Source organism: Myxine glutinosa, chromosome 8 (genome assembly GCF_964187855.1).
Source record: "Myxine glutinosa chromosome 8, kmMyxGlut1.1, whole genome shotgun sequence".
Classification (NCBI taxonomy): Eukaryota; Metazoa; Chordata; class Myxini; order Myxiniformes; family Myxinidae; genus Myxine; species Myxine glutinosa.
Window position 1 is genome coordinate 140,354,502 of NC_136268.1, and position 22,180 is coordinate 140,376,681.

At 40.4% G+C, this 22,180-nt stretch overlaps 1 protein-coding gene across 1 annotated transcript in view; it reads right to left on the reverse strand.

Moving 5' to 3' along the window:
* LOC137432951 (sorbin and SH3 domain-containing protein 1) overlaps positions 1-15,937 on the reverse strand; it is a 446,359-nt gene extending 430,422 nt beyond the window's left edge. Inside the window, exon 1 of the mRNA XM_078783773.1 lies at positions 15,866-15,937. The gene's annotated coding sequence lies outside the window, so the exon portion shown is untranslated. The remainder of the gene's footprint in view (positions 1-15,865) is intronic.
* Between the last annotated feature and the right edge of the window lie 6,243 nt (positions 15,938-22,180).

Sequence of the window (22,180 nt, forward strand, 5' to 3'; positions counted from 1 at the left end):
TGTGAAAAAAATTAATTTATGGATGCAAGAAATTCCAATTTTCACCTTCTCTTTTTACTTGTCCCATTTCTTCCTCTTTACGTTTTTGGCCAATATTGACCTTCATTTTCTCCCATGATTTTTCATCTTTAAATTTCACATTTTATTACGGACATTGTTCGAGGAATGGGGATCCTTAGGGTACAAGCTTCAGATCTTATTACACACTACCTTTTAGTTAAATGGCAGGTCAACAGTAATATGTACCTGAAGTTTTAGCCGTTAATCATCGACAATTCACACACTTCATGTTGTATAATTATCGAGTTCTTTTTCAGTCTTACACAATTTGCTTCCACTTATCGCTGCATTAAAATCTCATTGATGGAGTGTTTATGCCAAACATTCACAGTACTGTACTTGCTCTATTTAAAAACATATGAGATTTTTTATATACCAAGTCGAGGCTCATATAAGAGCTAAGACCTTCATTTAGAAGTCTATATACATATAACATAAAAATTTGTGAGAGTTTGACACGACGCATTTGTCACCTCTTCATTATGTCCCCCATATTCACTGTCCTCCCTTTCCCTTAATTTTCTCAATATACCCCGATTTAAACATCCTGTTTAGGTCATATGTAGATACCACTCGCTCTTTGTAAACATTTGCTTTGTTTGTTAAAGAAAAACTTTTTTTTTTCTTCTTTTTTTTTGTATACAACATCGAGGCTCGTGAAAGAGCGAACATTAATCACACAGAAAGACAAACCGACACATAAAACATATAACATCGGGAGCGGTAGACAAGATTGGGAGAGAGGGGGAAGGACACAAACACAACATTTGAGAGCAGGGACCGAGAGACATGGAGACATCGAGAGAACTGTGGGAGGGAGAGGGCTTTGGGGGGGGGGGGGCATGGGAAGGGGGGGTGGGAGAGGTATAAAACATATGGACACTGCCAGGACTACCAGGAAAGAAGTTGGAATTTCAAACAAGGTGGATCTGGGGTGAATTCGTGGGGGTAGAAAAGATCAAGGTTTTGGATGGGGGAAGATAAGAGATGGTGGTGAACAGCTGTTTTAAAGACCTAGAGGGCGGAGTGGGATTGAAGGGAGTGAGGGAGTTTGTTCCAGAGGCGGGAGAAAAGTGGAATGAAAGAGTGAAGGTGAGCAGAGAGCCGAGATTTCGGCAGTTTAACCATCAGAGGGTTGCTGGCAGATCTTGTGCGACCTGTAGGAATATTTGGGGGACAGAGCACAGAGAGAGCTGGGGGAGCAAGGCCGGAGAGGAGTCGGTAGAAGACAGAAAGACCACTGTGGAAGTGTAACTCAGTGTAACATATTGATTGGCCCTGGTAACTTATTAATTAACCTGGTAACAAAGCAGATACATTTTACATGCAAACTCTGTTAAAGACGAGTTTGTAAATGAGTGTCAGAATGTGTATGAACAATGTAATCTCTTGAAACACCTGGTCAAGGCCCCAGGCTAGAGCACCCCCCCCCTGCTGTGTAAATGGAAATCACAGCAGGAGGGGAGCGAGCTGATGCCAGGACTCGGTGCGATGCATGACCTCGGGACATTAGCGGAGAGGAGATTAAGTCCAGTTTGGCGATATAACGAGAGCAAACGTTGAGTAAAGTAGACTTGTCCTCAGAAGCCCTGCCCGACGGAACGATGGAATGAACGAGTACGGCGCTGCGGAAGAACATCAGCCGAACGAAAAGGACCATGGAAAAGAGTTAATCTCAGCCATTGAATAATGCGGTATTATTTGGTAAATGGAATGAAGTGAATAATAAACCAGACCTTTTGTAAACCTGAGTCCGGTCATTGGAGTCCTGTGAGTCATACACGAAATTCTTCCACAATATGGAGGCACCGCTGAAATCAATTGTACAAGCAAGTAAAAGGTGAGTGTGTCTTGTTTAGTCCAATATGATTTACGAACTTGGAAGTTATGTGTACATACATGGGGGAGCAGGTGGTCTGGGGCTTCTTTGCGCACCGATGCCGCGATATAGGTGGCGTGAGCCATCACGAATGGGATTTCGATAAACGACTGTAGCAATTTATTCGTTTTTTTTCTAAATGATTTCTGTAAATACGTATTTTTGCGCTGGTTATTAAAGGGCCTTACTGTGACCTGGAAGCAAACGGAGCAAGTGTGCACCTTGCGACCGCTTGCTTCCAGGACGTGTAAGGCCGGTACACTCGTTTACCCACCCGCACACGTATAAAGTACTACTTTTTTTTTTTTGCACTTGTTCGAAGCACTTGACTTGCTCGGCGCTCGGCGAGCGACAGGGAACCGGGAAACGGAATTATATTTATATATATATATATTTCCAATATGGTACACCGGCCACAACGATTTTAGCGATTATCCGAGTTTTTTTTTTAACGATTTCTGTAAATACGTATTTTTCCTGCGCTGTGTAATTCTTCTGACACGCGCCACGAAGAAACGCACCACTGATGTGCATGAAGCGACTTGTTTGCCGGTTCGGTAAGGTCCGTCCGTACACGTGTACAATCGTGTACACCCGTTTTAAATAAATAATTTTTTTCAGTTTTCCCGCCATGCCTATAAATTCATGACAGACAACCCCCCCTCATGCCGGTCCAGAATTATGATGAAAGATGGCGATGGAGAAAAAAAAAAATTGCATAAAATAAAAAAAATTGATCTGCTTGATGTTAGTTTAAGGGCTGTTCCAAATTTATCCTGATTATGAGAGATAATTACAGGAAATGTGTACTGTTCTTGTTTGGAGATTATAAGACAAAAACAGCAGAGTGGGAATCGGCAGACAATGGAACAGCTAGCGACGAGTGTTTTGTGAGTAGCAACCACTCTCTGGTCGAGGCTCATAGAAAAAAAATAAAAAATTGATACTTATTGATTTGGCACGCTTACAATAGATATTAATGGCGAGGGTTCTGTGGTCGTTCGCTTTGGCTCTGCGGATGGACCGAACCATTGCATGTAAATAGAAGGGGGGTTCTGTGGTCGTTCGCTTTGGCTTTGCGAATGGACCAAACCATTGCATGTAAATAGAAGGGGGGGTTCTGTGGTCGTTACTGCCACGTGGTTTCAAAGTTTTGTTGTTGTTGTTTGCACGCATGTTTTTTGCAAGCACGTACGGGCGAGCACGTACGTGCGGGCACGCGCTAGTATATATAAATTGAGGTAATATTAAGTTATGGAATTAATTGCTTTCAACAATGCAAAGGGTGACAAAATATGGGATTTTAATGGGATTTTTTAATGGGATATTGGTTTAGGAATGTTTAGAGGTCATTGCAATGTGATAATGACTTGTGACCATTTGCTGTTGGAACTTGTTGTTGGAACTTGTTGGAACTTGTTGTTGGAACTTGCTGTTGGAACTTGTTGGAACTTGTTGTTGGAACTTGCTGTTGGAACTTGTTGTTGGAACTTGTTGGAACTTGTTGTTGGAACTTGCTGTTGGAACTTGCTGTTGGAACTTGTTGGAACTTGTTGTTGGAACTTGTTGTTGGAACTTGTTGTTGGAACTTGCTGTTGGAACTTGCTGTTGGAACTTGCTGTTGGAACTTGTTGGAACTTGTTGTTGGAACTTGTTGTTGGAACTTGTTGTTGGAACTTGCTGTTGGAACTTGTTGTTGGAACTTGTTGGAACTTGTTGTTGGAACTTGTTGTTGGAACTTGCTGTTGGAACTTGCTGTTGGAACTTGTTGTTGGAACTTGTTGTTGGAACTTGCTGTTGGAACTTGCTGTTGGAACTTGTTGGAACTTGTTGTTGGAACTTGCTGTTGGAACTTGTTGGAACTTGTTGTTGGAACTTGTTGTTGGAACTTGCTGTTGGCACTTGTTGGAACTTGTTGTTGGAACTTGTTGTTGGAACTTGCTGTTGGAACTTGCTGTTGGAACTTGTTGTTGGAACTTGTTGTTGGAACTTGCTGTTGGAACTTGTTGTTGGAACTTGTTGGAACTTGTTGTTGGAACTTGCTGTTGGAACTTGTTGGAACTTGTTGTTGGAACTTGTTGTTGGAACTTGCTGTTGGCACTTGTTGGAACTTGTTGGAACTTGTTGTTGGAACTTGCTGTTGGAACTTGTTGTTGGAACTTGTTGTTGGAACTTGCTGTTGGAACTTGCTGTTGGAACTTGTTGGAACTTGTTGTTGGAACTTGCTGTTGGAACTTGTTGGAACTTGTTGTTGGAACTTGTTGTTGGAACTTGCTGTTGGCACTTGTTGGAACTTGTTGGAACTTGTTGTTGGAACTTGTTGTTGGAACTTGCTGTTGGAACTTGCTGTTGGAACTTGTTGTTGGAACTTGTTGTTGGAACTTGCTGTTGGAACTTGTTGTTGGAACTTGTTGGAACTTGTTGTTGGAACTTGCTGTTGGAACTTGTTGGAACTTGTTGTTGGAACTTGTTGTTGGAACTTGCTGTTGGCACTTGTTGGAACTTGTTGGAACTTGTTGTTGGAACTTGCTGTTGGAACTTGCTGTTGGAACTTGTTGGAACTTGTTGTTGGAACTTGCTGTTGGAACTTGTTGGAACTTGTTGTTGGAACTTGCTGTTGGAACTTGTTGGAACTTGTTGTTGGAACTTGTTGTTGGAACTTGCTGTTGGCACTTGTTGGAACTTGTTGGAACTTGTTGTTGGAACTTGTTGTTGGAACTTGCTGTTGGAACTTGCTGTTGGAACTTGTTGTTGGAACTTGTTGTTGGAACTTGCTGTTGGAACTTGTTGTTGGAACTTGTTGGAACTTGTTGTTGGAACTTGCTGTTGGAACTTGTTGTTGGAACTTGCTGTTGGAACTTGTTGTTGGAACTTGCTGTTGGAACTTGCTGTTGGAACTTGTTGTTGGAACTTGTTGTTGGAACTTGCTGTTGGAACTTGTTGTTGGAACTTGTTGGAACTTGTTGTTGGAACTTGCTGTTGGAACTTGCTGTTGGAACTTGTTGGAACTTGTTGTTGGAACTTGTTGTTGGAACTTGTTGTTGGAACTTGCTGTTGGAACTTGTTGTTGGAACTTGTTGGAACTTGTTGTTGGAACTTGTTGTTGGAACTTGTTGTTGGAACTTGCTGTTGGAACTTGTTGTTGGAACTTGTTGTTGGAATGTTTTGGGAACATTCAAATGTTGGGTTTTGCTAACGTTTCCACAACGTCGCTACAACGTTTCACTTTCGTTGTTGCAACGTTTTGCTCCAACGTTTTGGGGACATTCGAATGTCAAGTGAATCGAATGAGAATTCAGGAATTATTTCATTATTAACGATTAATGAAGTACTTATTTAATTAATTACATTTCTTATTACATTACAGTAATTACATTACAGTAATTACCTGAGGTAATTACAGTAATTACAGTTCCGGTAATTACAGTAATTACAGTAATCATTACAGTAATTGCAGTAATCTTATTACAGTAATTACATTACATTAACTCAGGCACCTTTTGAGTAAGGAAGCTGATATTTGGACATGACACTGACCAAGTGATGTGGCTGTCAAGGAAAATATTGATTTATTGATTAATCATTTAATAAATTAACTCGTTGATTTATAAATGACTTATTTAATTAAAATTCCTGAGAGATACATCTTCGGATGAAATACTTGCAGATTGGTTATGCTATGAGCCAATTGATTAAGGAAAATATTTTGTGATGGCCATATTGGCAATTTCGTGGCCATATTCGTGGCAACCCAGTTAGTGCCACTGCACCTTTAAAATGCATCCCTGCGTTCATTTTTCGATCGATTGAGTTGAAATTTTGAACAATCGGATCTGGACTGTCGTTGTTAACGACTCTAGCACGCACTCGTCCAATCAGGATGGAGCGGTATGGTCCCCGGATCATCACTGCCCGCAGTTTTAATTAATTTTACTTTTTCTCTTGGGCATATAATTTTGAAGACATGCATGTCATGATAGAGGAAATGTTTGTTCTGTTAAACGGAATAAATGTTGTTTATTTGTGTGGGTGTGTATTTTTGTGTATTTGGATATATTTTCATGACTAATTCCAGTTATCGTCCTGCAAAAGGTCTGCTCGTTCTTTTCCTTTGAGTCGTAAATTCCTGTTGAATTCTCATTAAAAAGCGGAATTAAGTACGCTGTGTGATGATGGAGATCCTTGATGACGAATCAGGAATAGTGAATGAGCAGACAAATATCACGGATGGTACACCAGATAGGGAAAATGTAGATGAAACCCCTTTTTGCTCAGGTGCTGTGTAGCGCTGCACAAAGATCCATATGAGCGGGGCCTGGGTGCTGTGTAATTAGTACACAAAGAACCAATTACTAAGGTGCTGAATAAACACAAAGATCCATTTTTGGAGCTGGTTCTCCCGGTGCTGTGATTTATTCAAAGAACCAAAATCTTGTAAGAATTAAGATATGATTTGTCGACATCATAAATACTTTAATATATGTAACGATTTTTGTAACGATCATCCTGCAAAAGGTCTGCTCGTTCTTTTCCTTTGAGTCGTAAAATCCTGTTGAATTCTCATTAGAATGCGGAATTAAGTACGCTGTGTGATGATGGAGATCCTTGATGACGAATCAGGAATAGTGAATGAGCAAACAAATATCACGGATGCTGCGGCTGGAGCAGGGGAAGCGATTTTTGAATTGTTCAGTGATTATTCGATATTGTTATGACTTATTGTCAATAGGTATACTAAGTGGCCATGAGGTAGCCTGTTGCTATGTACAGTTTTATTCTATTGTTGATTATACCACATAGCTGTGGTGATAAAGGAAATGTTCGTTTTAAATAGATGATTATGATAGGACCATGACTATAAAATCATGATGATTATTATGAATGATATCATAGGGTTCAAATGCAGAATGCTGCATGAACTTGGGAAAGAACTTTCAAGCCCTATGGGATAAATTGGGTATTACAAGCGATGGAGTTTCAAAATTTAGCATGATTGAAGAAATTCTACAGTCTTATTTCAGGAGTTTTACGAAATTTATATTGCCAAGAGATTTTGGATACTATTAAAAGAAAAATGATGAGATGTTTTTCCCAATGAACTTTAATATCTGCCATCCATTTTGGCTGTCTCACGAATGAAGGATGAGTTGCCTTTAGTGGTTGCAAAGAAAATTTGTGGAGACCAGGCAAAATGGGGAAATATGTCAGATATGACCCTAGGACAGGACGGTGATTCATCAATTAACATGAGGTACGAACCAGAGGTGACGACCGATGAGATTCGATCTCAGTCAATGGATGGACCTGTCCTGACATCATTGGGGAAAGGGCTTATGCAAGGAGTCATCCAAAATGATTAATTTGATTTATTGATGAATATTGATGAATTAATTGAAATTGAATAATTGATTGAATTGTTAATTGATTGAATCTAATTGATTGAATTTAATTGAATAAATTTAACTGAATAAATTGAACTGAATAAATTGAATTGAATATATTGATTGTTTGATTAATGAAAATGCGGTCTCAAGAAAGAAGCTTTGATATCTTTGCGAGATATTATCAATGTGGAGACAACCTGGGAAAATTGAGCAAGGTGGTGAGTTTATATACAGATATATATGTGCGGTTACCATTGTGTGATTTCCCCGTCAAACAGAGCGGACACCTGAGGATTCACCCATTTCATACTGACCCTCCGGCTCATCTGCAAATACTGATCTGTGAGATTGGATTGTGCAAAAGCCACAGCTGAGGGAGATTCTCTGGAAATCACCGTGTGAACAGGTGGAGAGACCCTTCCTGGAGGTACGAGTGAAGCTTTAGAGGAACAAACTACAACACATCCAACGCTACTTTGATAAAAGGCAGAATGGGAAATGGAGCCTACAAGAATACACAAGGACAACCAGAGATTCCACAAAAAGGTACTTGTACACATCATATGTACGACCGTTATGGTGCCGAAGCTATAAGGCAGGTCGAGAATTGGTATTTGTGGACAAAGGGACATGATGAGGAGTTTCCAAGAGATGGTACATTTGAGCGAAGTCGATTGGAAAGATTAGAACAAAGATTGAAAGCCAGAAAGAGACAGAATCTAACGGTAGACTGGCTTGCATTCCATCTTTGGGATGGTGAATCCAGACAACGGGAACAGCAAGAACAGATAACGGATGTAGAATTTAAAATAAAAAGGATACAGGATACAGTGGAGGAGACAAATGCACAACTGCCCTCGAAATTAGGAATGAAAGTGACAGTTGTCCCATCTGATTTCCAGTTGTCTCCCCAAAAAGGACGGTACAGAGAATTTTTTCGTGTTTCAGGAGATAACGAGAGATTGCAGTGGCAACTCAGGGATGTAGAGATGCAGCCCAGCAATACAAGTGCACAGGTGCACAGCCCAGGTAACGACAGAAGCCGGTGCTTCAACTGTGGAGAGATGGGACACTGGATAAGGAGATGCCCATATCTGAGCAGAAGACAATTTCGACAGGGAAACCAAGGACAAAGAAACCAAGGACAAAGAAACCAAGATCAAGGGTACCAGTGCTGACCGATACCTCAGACAATGATTAGGCCTTCATTGCGACAAATCCCAAATGACGATTGGCCTCAACAAATTAGATTACTGGACAAACATGAATAACTGTCGATGATTCTTGTGTCTGAAAAGTTTTCAGAGCAAGAATGATTCATTTTTCTTTTTGCTTGTTAACAAATTAATAATTAATTGATCAAATGCCAAAATTGGATCTTCTATTTTGGGCACAGCAATTTTAAATTTACAAAGTTTGGAACAATTGCGTTGCAATTGTTGGCAAACCAAGTAACAAGAGTCACATGATGATCAGGTGGGAATTTCGGACTATTGTTCCGCACAATTGATAGGTCAATGGTCGACTGACATGCAAATGGGTGTGTAGTCAAAATTTGGATAGATTATTGTGAAGGCAGAAAGGGTAATTTCAATTTGACATCATAAAGGTTTTCTAAGAATGGACTTTTGGTTCATTTGTCTATAAGCATTTTGAATTTGATTGACAAATTTTATGAAATTGAAATAAAATTGACACCCATCTGATCTGTAAATAATGGTTCCAACGCAAACAAATATGCATAATGCATGTGTGTGTGTGTTTTTGTGTATCAATCTTACAAGATTGTTGACACCGACAGTGTGCCTGTCTGGAAATGGATAGTTATATGTGGATGGGATTGGGATATGTGGATGGGATTGAATATCCAGAGAATCCGTAAAATAAAATAGAAATATAATTTGATTATGAACATTATCTCTTTTGTCAAGGGAAATGGAATATAAAAAATTTGATGTGCTGGGTTATGAGCAGCCATTAATTAATAGTAAAATTGTGAGTAATTTTGGGATTCCATTTTTGATAGAATGTATATGAGAATAACATCTATTTATGGATATGAGCTTCATAAAAGGAAATGAGGAAGTACAAAAACATCCAAATTTGGGAGAGGTCTTACACTGACTTCCCAGAATACTCTGCTCATGGATTTTATATATATAAACTTGAATTTTATCAGCATATAAATTGTGCTGTATGTATGGATGTGTTTTAGGCATAGATGATATGGGAAAAGAGTAAAGAAAATTTTGCTGGTTTGAACTATTGTGGGTTTTCAGTTCTGGAGTTTAAACAAAGTCACTGGTTAACAGATGAGAAAGGATAGTAAATAAATTATTCTCTGCTGGGCAAATTAAGTACGATATTACTAAGACTTATGAGAGCTATTGTTCCGCCTTACAGCAGTGGAAAATTATTGGAAAAAATTAGATCCAACATAATGAATCTATAAAAGAATGTGATAGGGATAATATCCTCAATTTGTACTAATTATTTGATTGTGGGTAAAGGAATTAAGTCATCGTAGTGGATTGTTAACAGCAGCCTGAAAATGTCCTGAGAGTGTGCATCCATGTAATCAGAAATCCCAGATTTGTTTTTACAAACAACATTTTGGTAGAGGTCTTGTGTGGAACACTTCCTTGGTAGATAAAAAACGGTACTGCATGCTGGCAGCCACTTTTGCGGCCAGTTAGGCCAAACAAATTGAGAGGAAATTGTAGTTAAATACGTAAGTTACACATGGCTATTTGTAAAAAAGGAAATTTGTTGAGATGGGAAACATTTTTTCGAAGGTTTATTAAGGTGTTATAATATGACATGTGGCAAGGCAAACTATTGGATGGGAAAATTAGATCTGGCTATAGAATAAATTTATTGACCCCTTGAAGTTAATCCTTCGAATCATTGTTTCACTGGCATTTTTGTTCAAATTGGAAATAGTTTGGTAGAGCTTTGGTTAAAACCTTTGGTTGCGGTATCTTGGAACGAATTGATAAACCATAGGAGATTGATAAGAATAGAAACAAATATGGACCCAAAATAGAAAGTTGGATTCATGCCTCTCATTGCAAGCAAGCACATGGGGCTAAGGTGGACGATCCCACAGAAAATGAGGCTGCACCTAGCAGCCCAGCAGAACATTCAGTGGTAGAAAAATGATAGTCGTGATTTACAGTCATTTGAATTACATTTTAACACCCCTTGCATTGATAAACATTACATTTTCAACATGTGATATTCCTACTTGGAATAGTGACATTTATTTGCCTACATGACATACAATTATCTACTGATATTAATACAGCATGAGTGAAAAAAAAAAAATGTATCACAACTACACTCATGATCAGGGGATTGAGTTCAACCCCGGGAGATAGGGGGATCAGGGTAAGACAAATAATCTGATTATGTTACATATTAAGGGATTTTCTTTATTTACCTTTTAGGAAGCTTGTTAGTTTGGTATATAATGTTAAATGTCATCGACATATAACTATGTCATAGGTATGAACATATACAAGGAGTAGCAGACTTGTTTGTTGGTTTAGTAGTTATATTGGCAATTGTTTTAGTGGTGGCTTGCTTGAAAGCCTTAGTGACGGTGTGTTTGAATAAGGTAACCAACAACACGATGATAACGCATGAAGTGACAAATGAGGAAAGAAATGTGGAACCAGAAAAGGAAGACTTTTATGGCAACATAAACAGTAGAATTAAGATAATGGCATAACGACAATGTTATGAGTTGTGTCAATTACAATATCAATGAACTCATATCACCACGAGTGACACACTGTTAAAAAAAAAAAAAGAGGGAAAAGAAAAAGTGGAGAGGAATTATGGTAATAATACATTATGCTTAATTTGTTGGTTTGGGAAAATTGTTGTTGGGAATTAGGTATTCCCGTTTGTGATTGTAATCATATACAATGCTATTCTTAGTTTAGTAATAAAATACATACCTGATTGAATATTATTTGTGTGACGCATATAAATGAATATAACTTTTTGAGTTAAGGAAAAACAACAAATTGTTGAATGTGAAACTGTCGGAAGATATACATGATTATGCTGATTTCATGGTAAGATGTACCCTATCTGATTCAGTGTGTGCGGAAAGCAGATTCAGATATGACTGAGCATAAAGATAAGACGAGATCACATTTTGGAGGGATTGCTAACGGAATTGGGAAGAAGTTCGAGAAAGAAAATTTGTGGCTAAAAAATGAAGTTAATCGTGGCATACACCCTCTTTCTCAAAGAATGATGAAGACATTCTCCCGTGTAACTTGGAGATGAATGCTTACCTTCACCAAGGAAATTTATGTGACCATTTGCCTGGATCACACTGCAACATATGAAAGAAAGGCGATCACTTACTCTTGTTCGAAGACTTCGAACATTCACCACATCAGAAGTTGCAGGACAACGACATTTTACCTGCAACCTCTGTGAAATGCGGGGACATATGTTATTACTTCACCAACGTCCGGGGAACCAGCATGGAGCTGCAAAAACGGCTGTGCCCTTGTCACAACAGCTGTGCACGATTCTGCTGGTTGCTCCTGGTAAGGACCATGAATGACCTGAACACCATGGTCCCAACATCAGTGTGGATGCATCCGGCATCCCTGTTCCACATCTTGCTGGCCAATCAACGTCACACCAATACTTGCTGCCCACTCACAATGAGGGAGGAGGCAAGTCGACTACAACTGGGTGAAGGCCTTGTTCAAGGAATCATTATGGTTCACAGCAAAAAGTGGCAAGAATGCTACATGGAGAGAAGGGTCAGTCTATGACTCCGCAGTGTTACCACAACAGCGAAATCCTACACGAAGTAGTGCAGGAGCTATGAAGACATTAGGAGAAAATGTTTCATACCTGGATTCAAACACAATTGATCAGCCCTTCCTTTCAAACAAAGTCAACATTTGTGTGGAGGCAAACGTTTTTTGCCAGATGGTGCAGATGCTGTACAAAACTTGAAAATGAAGTGAAATTGTTGTATCTTGGTGATGGTGAAGTGTTGTTTTGAAAATATATTTGTGATGCAAATGCAATAGATTGAACGATATGGAAGAAGTCAATGACCAACGAAATGTTTTGTGATTCTTGCAGGATGACGGTGTATGCCTAAGGGAATTTGATTACCAAAGTGATTGATTATTTACTTATACTTGTAATGATGTTTACTAGTAGTGATTGATTGTTTACTTATATTGATGTTTAGATTAATGGTTAATATAAACAAAAACAAAAAGATGAGGGAATTGTGGAAGTGTAACTCAGTGTAACATATTGATTGGCCCTGGTAACTTATTAATTAACCTGGTAACAAAGCAGATACATTTTACATGCAAACTCTGTTAAAGACGAGTTTGTAAATGAGTGTCAGAATGTGTATGAACAATGTAATCTCTTGAAACACCTGGTCAAGGCCCCAGGCTAGAGCACCCCCCCCCTGCTGTGTAAATGGAAATCACAGCAGGAGGGGAGCGAGCTGATGCCAGGACTCGGTGCGATGCATGACCTCGGGACATTAGCGGAGAGGAGATTAAGTCCAGTTTGGCGATATAACGAGGGCAAACGTTGAGTAAAGTAGACTTGTCCTCAGAAGCCCTGCCCGACGGAACGATGGAATGAACGAGTACGGCGCTGCGGAAGAACATCAGCCGAACGAAAAGGACCATGGAAAAGAGTTAATCTCAGCCATTGAATAATGCGGTATTATTTGGTAAATGGAATGAAGTGAATAATAAACCAGACCTTTTGTAAACCTGAGTCCGGTCATTGGAGTCCTGTGAGTCATACACGAAATTCTTCCACACCACCTACCTGCCTGCGGTGAGTGAGTGAAAGGCCCACGGAGATAGCTTCATCGCGGGAGATTCCAATGATTCTGAAAGCTTTGGTTTCAACAGCGTGAAGCCGAGCTAGGTGTGAGACAGGAGCACCGGCCCATAGTGGAGAACAGTATTCCATTGAGCTGCGGATGAAAGCCTTGTATGTGGTGAGGAGCTCAGGTGTGTCTAGGAACGACTTCGCACGACGGAGGATGCCCAGTCGGCGACTGGCTTTGGAGGCCAGCTTGGAAATGTGGTTTTCCCATGAAAGATCATGGCAGATAGTGAGACCCAAAATCTTGAGCGACAGAACTTCTTGGAGAGGATTGTTGAGAAAGTAGATGGGAGGGTTGTCCAGTCGATCTTTTCGGAGAGACATAGTAAGAGTGTGAGATTTGTCAGGATTGAAAGACATGTTCCACTTGTTTGACCAGTCTGTGATTTTGTCCAGGTCTTCAGAGAGTGAGGAGGCTGCAGACTGCCGATCTGAGGGAAGAGGAATGGAGCGGCAGAGAGTGGAGTCATCAGCAAAGAGATAGAGAGGATTTTCCAGAGAGTCGGAGAGATCATTGATGAAGACCAGAAAAAGCACAGGGCCCAGAACACTGCCTTGGGGAACTCCAGCCTGAACAGGAAGGGGAGATGAGAGAAATCCATTCAGGGCCACACGTTGACTACGACCAGAGAGGAAGTCGGCAAGCCATGCATGGAGATTTCCATGGATACCATAGGAGGAGAGTTTGGTGAGCAGAGCTGGGTGCCAGACCGTATCGAAGGCACGTGATATGTCCAGGGAGACAGCTCTGATTTCCTGTTTGGCATTGAGCACCTTCATCCATTGTTGAAACAGCAGAAGCAGCATGTCCAGAGTAGAATGACCTGGTCTGAATCCAAATTGATGATCAGAGATCAAGCCATTGGAGAAGAGGAAAGATTTCATATCCGAAGCAATGATGGATTCCATGACTTTGCTGATAATTGGGAGCAGGCTGATTGGTCTGTAGTTGCAAGGATCTGTTTTTGCACCTTTTTTGTGTAAAGCGGTAATGTTTGCCGATTTCCAAGATGCTGGCAGATGACCTTGAGCAAAAGAGAGGGTGAAGATGTTCTGTATCCATCTTTTACACTGAGTTTTTGGCTGCAAGGAATTTTTGCTGCAAGTTGTTTTTTGCAACTTTTTTTTGGTTTGTTTTGTTTTTTTGTAATTTGCAATTTGTAATTTTATTTGTAATTTGTAATTTTGTAATTTGTAATTTGTAAGTTTGAAATTTTATTTGTAATATTTGTATTTGTAATTTGTAATTTGTAATTTAATTTGTAATTTTGTAATTTGTTTTGCTTGTTTTGTTTTTTGCAATTTTTGGGTGCAAGTTTATTTTATTTTTTTGTTAAAGAAAAAGTTTTTACACTGATGATTATTTAATAAATTCAGAAAATTCATCAAAACTATCCACATGCATCAAAAAAACTACAAAGGGATTAAATAAATCTGAAAGTGTTTGTCGATTTAAAAAGCAACAAAACTTTCTTAATCTTTATAAACCAGACACACGACACCAGGTGGGTATGGTCAGAATGAGGTAACAAGGGTTATTTCATGCTGTGTGACTAAAAGCCAAAATGGAGTACATGTAACCAATGTAAGGTGAATATAGCTTGAAATGATCCCATGAAAGGTCAATGCGGAGTCATCAATCGAAAAATTATGCAGACAGCAGGTAAATGTACAATGGTCTGCATGGTCGGGGGAAGCAGGGTGGCAGTTAAGAACAAAGAGTTGTTTTCCCTTCTGAGAGTTTCCTTCGGTATCCATGTTGTCCACCTCATGCATCCTCTCCTGCCCCCCATTTCTCCCCACTCCCATTGTTTGTCCACCTCCCTCTGTCTTGGCCTTCGGCTCTGCTGTTGCTGTTTCCCCCCCCCCCCCCCCCTCTCTCTCTCTCTCTGCTGTTCATTTTGTCCTGTTGCATCCTGATTCGTTCAATTCACTAGTACGAGCTCTTCCACGACCCTCAACTATGTATACAATAATATATATATATATATATTAAAGGCTGTGCCACTGATGCAGTGCCTCCTATTTCCAGTAAGCTGGTACTCATTTTGACGACCTCAAAAGAATGACAGGCTGAGTCAACCCATCTGCTGATATTTTACGGCATGGCAGGGGTCAATCTCAAGACCCTAATTTTTAAGAAAAACACCTTAACCGTTAAATCAACACCAAGCTTAAAATTGCCATGAAATGCAATTTTTGTCATCACATTGATTGTTCAGTTGAGATATCCAGTATATATTCAGTTGAGTCGTATGTAGCTTTTTCCAACGACTCACTCACTGATATAAATATTTCATACTTTCTATGTGGGCTGGAAAGTTGCAACTGTGCATACTGATGCAACTCTAAGCCACGATTCCAAATTTTAAAAATCACAAAACTTTCTGTAAATATCCACAAATAAAGACATCCATGAACCAAAGTCAGCGGATGCAGCTTCTCTCCCACTGACGGAGCGTCACTTGACCAAAGACATTGGCTTTCCTGCAGTGGATAAGCAATCCGAAAGTTTATAGTCAGGTTGGGAATTGAACCCAGACGTGACAAAGAATCGCTGTCTCTCTAGCAGCCAATTACGCAACTGTTACTAATCTAAATAAAATCAATACATCCAAAAAGAAAGATGCTAACTTACCATGATGATAACTCAAACTGGATCTGCTCTTAACAACGGGCAATGTGGGAATAGGTACAAGAATATGGCAACCAGCGTTTGTTTTTGACTTCGGTTTATAAGCTCCACCCCTTAACGTTTGCCTCTGACATAGAATCATAAACTCCACCTCGTGGAAACCCCTTTTGGGAAGGGGGCAAACAAAGTCGCTATACGACCTCCATCGTGCAACTCTTAGTCCTCCTGTCAAGTTTGGTTGACATTGGATAAGTAACGACTGAATGTGTCACGGTCAGACACCAAATTGCATATTTTAGTATGATTGGGGTGGAGATCTCATAGCAGAAACCTCCCACAACATTGAAGAGTCGTATCCTGAAAGAGTACTCTCTAGAAGTGGTCTTCCTGATGAGTAAGTCTCCAGAAGGTAAAGCAAGAGACCTCATAGCAAAAACCTCCAATACCAAGTGTAGTCTTCCTCTCTAAAGAGTACCCTCAAGAAGTGGTCTTTCTGAGGAGTAAGTCTCCAGAAGGTAAAGCAACAGACCTCATAGCTAAAACCTCCAATACCAAGTGTAGTCTTCCTCTCTAAAGAGTACCCTCAAGAAGTGGTCTTTCTGAGGAGTAAGTCTCCAGAAGGTAAAGCAACAGACCTCATAGCTAAAACCTCCAATACCAAGGGTAGTCTTCCTCTCTAAAGAGTACCCTCAAGAAGTGGTCTTCCTGAGGAGTAAGTCTCCAGAAGGTAAAGCAACAGACCTCATAGCTAAAACCTCCAATACCAAGTGTAGTCTTCCTCTCTAAAGAGTACCCTCAAGAAGTGGTCTTCCTGAGGAGTAAGTCTCCAGAAGGTAAAGCAACAGACCTCATAGCTAAAACCTCCAATACCAAGTGTAGTCTTCCTCTCTAAAGAGTACTCTCAAGAAGTGGTCTTCCTGAGGAGTAAGTCTCCAGAAGGTAAAGCAACACACCTCATAGCTAAAACCTCCAATACCCAGTGTCGTCTCCCTCTCTAAAGAGTACTCTCTAGAAGTGGTCTTCCTGAGGAGTAAGTCTCCAGAAGGTAAAGCAAGAGACCTCATAGCTAAAACCTCCAATACCCAGTGTCGTCTCCCTCTCTAAAGAGTACTCTCTAGAAGTGGTCTTCCTGAGGAGTAAGTCTCCAGAAGGTAAAGCAAGAGACCTCATAGCTAAAACCTCCAATACCCAGTGTCGTCTCCCTCTCTAAAGAGTACTCTCAAGAAGTGGTCTTCCTGAGGAGTAAGTCTCCAGAAGGTAAAGCAAGAGACCTCATAGCTAAAACCTCCAATACCAAGTGTCGTCTCCCTCTCTAAAGAGTACTCTCAAGAAGTGGTCTTCCTGAGGAGTACGTCTCCAGAAGGTAAAGCAAGAGACCTCATAGCTAAAACCTCCAATACCCAGTGTCGTCTCCCTCTCTAAAGAGTACTCTCAAGAAGTGGTCTTCCTGAGGAGTAAGTCTCCAGAAGGTAAAGCAAGAGACCTCATAGCTAAAACCTCCAATACCAAGTGTCGTCTCCCTCTCTAAAGAGTACTCTCTAGAAGTGGTCTTCCTGAGGAGTAAGTCTCCAGAAGGTAAAGCAAGAGACCTCATAGCTAAAACCTCCAATACCCAGTGTCGTCTCCCTCTCTAAAGAGTACTCTCTAGAAGTGGTCTTCCTGAGGAGTAAGTCTCCAGAAGGTAAAGCAAGAGACCTCATAGCTAAAACCTCCAATACCAAGTGTCGTCTCCCTCTCTAAAGAGTACTCTCAAGAAAAATGCATCACTGGATATTCCACATCAAGCAAATCCAAGCAAGACAACTAGAATCAACCAATCACTTTAGTATTAAATAACTTTCTTTCTGCAGAAAAAAATGTGTTTCAAGATGAAGAAGCCGACTTGAATATCACCAAAAAGGAAGGAATTTCACAAACCCAAACCTCAAAACTTGTCACCAATTGCAACACAGGAACGCAATGCTCCGGACAGAGGAAGAAAACTATCCTTTGAAATAGCCCGTGCTTAAAGACTACTCCCAATGCATAAATATCACATCTCAATTCTGCTCGCGGCGATTATTAAAAAAAACAGCTAAGTGTTTACTTTGGCATTTTCACTGTAAGAAGCAAAGTACAAAATGCAGGCCCAAATACGGATAATGCATGGCAAGGCTCAAGCAAAACAACCATGAATGGGCCCTGCACATGCAACAAAATGCTCAGGAGGGAAGCAATTTACATAATCAGTTCAGCACATCTCAAGAATCAAAAGAACAATGTTATTGTGCCATGTTATGGCTGAGATAGCCTTGGGTTGGAATGTTTGCTTCCTTATCAGGAAAAGAAAGCTTCACCGTTATGTGATATGCATCAGAGTGACTCTTGTGTCCTGGTTGCTCCTGTCAAAATGTGGTCTGCGTGGTGATTTAAATCAGTGTTGAAATACATGATGATGACACACTCATTACTTTTCCACTGAAAACCCTGCAAAGCTTACCGCTCACCTTCAGAACACGACTTTCAAAATGACATATGAACGCTAACGAGGCCCAATTGCGCATGAACTGTGTGTGTGTGTGTGTCTTCAGTGACTCGGTTCTGCTCGCTGGGCCGTTTTAATCTATCGTTGCTAGCGCAAAATCTGTAATTCATACAGTTTATAATTTTGAGCATTTACAGTGGCCTGCAAAAGTATTCACCCCCCCCCCCCCAGCCCCCCTCCAAATTTTCACATTTTGATGCCACCTGAGCTTATTTCATGATACTTTCAAATCAAACTTAATATACCTAGAGCCTCCACAAACTACTCCAAAGTGAATGAATGAATGAATGAATGATCGTTTTAAGGCCATTTTCCCCGCTAGAGTGGGGGTTAGCCTTGCGGGCCCCATGACAATCATGGTTCCCTGTTTGAGGCAATGTTTTTATGGCCGGATGCCCTTCCTGACGCCAACCCTTGGTCACGCTCTTACGATGCGCAGGGATACGGTGTACCTATTCTAAGCCGGGGTACACACCGTGATCATTCATCCCAGCAAGCTGGTACTCAATTTGCCGACCTCGGAAGGATGACAGGCTGAGTCAACCCCCCTGGCGTTAATTCAGCGATCGACCGGTGAATGATGAAACTACTCCAAAGTGATGAAGCTAAAAAGAAAAACACATAAAATGTGAATATGTTCGATTAACAGAGAAAACAAGAAAAGAGCAATCAGAGATTGCAAACCCTTGCCAGGATGTATTTTCAGTGGTTTTTAAGGCTTTTGTGTTAAAACAAAAATGGCGGCCGAACCACGTGACCGATGACGTCATCATTATTTTTTTCCGAAAATAATTTATTCCTAGATTATGCTCAAGAAATTTCATCTTCATTGGATGAAGTTTTGTACATGTCGAATTATGATGTGATAATGGAGGCACCTATGACATCATCATTAACATATTTTATTCCCCATGGAGAGTTCTTTACAATGAGCCATGTCTCAATTTTTTCTATTCAGCGCTTTTGGAGATATAGAGGTGCAAAGTTTTTCGTGTTTTCCAAGATGGCGGCCAACCCACGTGACCTATGGCGTCATAATTATCATTAAAAATTATACAGGGGAAGTTGCACCTATGGTGAAAATTTCCTGTCAATCGGACCAAAGGTTGCAGAGAAAATCATATTTATTCTGTGCGGACAAACAGACAAAGAAACGGACTCAAATGCAATACCCTCTCCTCTGGCGAGGGTAATCAGATGATGCTCAGTTGCACAAGTATTCAAATCCTTTGCCTAATTAATCTTAAATCACTTGAGGAGCAAATTTTGTTTGAAAGGTTACACAATAAGTGACAGCTTTCACCTGTATGGAGTCAGTGGTTATATACTTATCTAAGGTGTTTTAAGGAGCAACTCAATTGGCCAACCAACAAGGCAAACATGATGACCAAGGAGCTTTCCAAAGACCTCAGACATAAAGTGGTGGAGAAACACAATTCAGGAGAGGGTTATAAGAAGATTTCAAAGTCACTCATTATCCCTTTGAGTACAGTGAAATCAATCATGAAGAAGTGGAAGACGTATCATACCACCCAGACTCTACCCAGATCAGGTCCCCATCCAAACTCAGCGGTCGGGCAAGCAGGAAACTAGGTCGGGATGTCAATGAGAATCTGAAATCAATAATATTAACAAACAAACAATCAATAATTGGTAGGAAAGGGTATGAACCCTTTTGATCATATATCTTTATGGGAAATAAATGTTTTAAAGCAAAAATCATGAAAAAAATTTGTCCAGTTAACTGACCAGGGATGGTGGGAGCGGAGAGGGGCGGGAGGCAGGAGGCGTAGCGATACCTCTCTACTATTCTCACTGAATATAACGTAGGGGTAGTATGTGCATTAATAATGGACTGTCTTGACGTAACTACCGACATCGACGAAGTTGCAAAGGATAATATTATTGACGCACACTCACATGTGGGCAGGCACGCACACAGGTACGTCCAGACCGAGCTCCTTTTACATTATGTATTGAGCATTATGTCTCTGAGCCGTAGAGGGTCATGATGGGAGAACTGTGTCGGATTTGTGGCTGAAAAGTGTCGGTACGGCATCGTGTTTCAAAAACTTCCCAGGCTTGTTTTCCAGGCAGTGAACATCTTGATCAAATGCGAGCGCTAACAGCTCAAAGTGGTCTTTGCTAATGACACGATATTTTGAATGAGCATATATTTGATGTTGAATTTGGTTGTTCCTAGGTTTTTGAACCACAAAGCACAACATTGATGATCTCTTTGTGGGTCAGGGATGCCAAAAAAAAATGACTTCTGAGTTTTGTGGGCAAATTTCTCAACGATTGGAACAGTTAAAAACTTGGCACATCGGCATCTTGAACGCCATAATAACTTGTGAAAAAAATGCAGATGTAAGGTCCATCAATTGAGTTGTGCACCAGTGATGTCGCACAAACAGACGGAAGTAGCTCATTCGCATAACGGAAGTAAGAATAGTCCGATTTAAAAAAACGATTATCCGGCTTATTATTCTCCCAAATTTTTTTTTGACTAATGGATCAGGGATATCTTCATCTTAAACATATATTTCCAAAAAAATCCATGATTATGTCCCTTTAAGGAAGAACAACAGAAAGCATGTTCATGCATTCCCATGTTAGAAGGTAGCCAGCGGAATGCATTGGGAATTCCAAAATACGTCAATGTGATTACCTATTCACTCAGGCAAATCTCCGTGATCATTACAGCCTTTCACAATTTGACACAAGATTCACGATGAATGAATCGCTCTTTTTAGAATGGTCCAATCCCAGCCTGCATTGTTCAGCATTATTAGATCATAGGTGGCCCAGCTCTTTTTAAATTAATGACAGTTACATACAAATACACATTCGCATAAATAAATACAAAACAATTACCAGACATTTGAATGCAAATAAATCAAACAATTCCGGAAGTGTACGAATTTAGTAGTACGGCTTCTTCTTCTTCCTGATCGGCATCACACTTAACTCAGAAACGTGAGCCACATTCACTCAGAAACGTGAGCCATTCTCCTTCCTCTCCTGCCTCCCCCCTGCCCTCCCCTCCCCGTTAAGATATAAATTCTCCGTAAAAGAGCTTCCACTTCTGACTGCTCCACTAGCTCCACTTCCCCCCCTCCCCACTCCTCCCCTCCCCTCCCCCCCTCCTCTCCCCTCCCCCTCCCCGCTCTCCTCCCCCCTCTCCTACGCCTCCCCTCCCCCCCTCCCCAAAATCTAATTCATCAATTCCTGTTCTAACCTATAGGCGGCACTGCATCAGCGGCAAAGCAGCACGCCCAACAATGAAGCAACCAGCAGCCAAAGCCTGCATACTAAATGAATGAATGACGTGTTTGGCACGTTTCAAATAAGACAATTGCTTCGGGAAGATACCATTGTCTAATGTATTTCATGTAAACAAGTTTGTGGTATGGCTTGAACATCGACTAGCATTTTTAGCTGTCCATAAAAGCTGGCAATAAATCCTTATACAGTCCTTTTACTAGTACGAGATCCTTTGCAAGCTTCAGATAATTGTAAATACTAGGGCATGATTGTTGGTTTGTTAATTTATTTATTTAATTATGCATGCATGCCAGACTGTCCTTAACCAAATTTCCTTCCATAATCATATAAGGAAAGCATCCTAAAAATAAGTCTCATAGGATGTTCCATCCATATATCCTATATGTTCCATATAGTATCCTATATGATTCTTATCAGAAGTTCTATGTTCGGGATATAGGATTCTTCCTTGTAAAATTCCTGTAGGACACTTTGGTAAGGGTAAGTCCGGTTAGGTTCACGTTCCA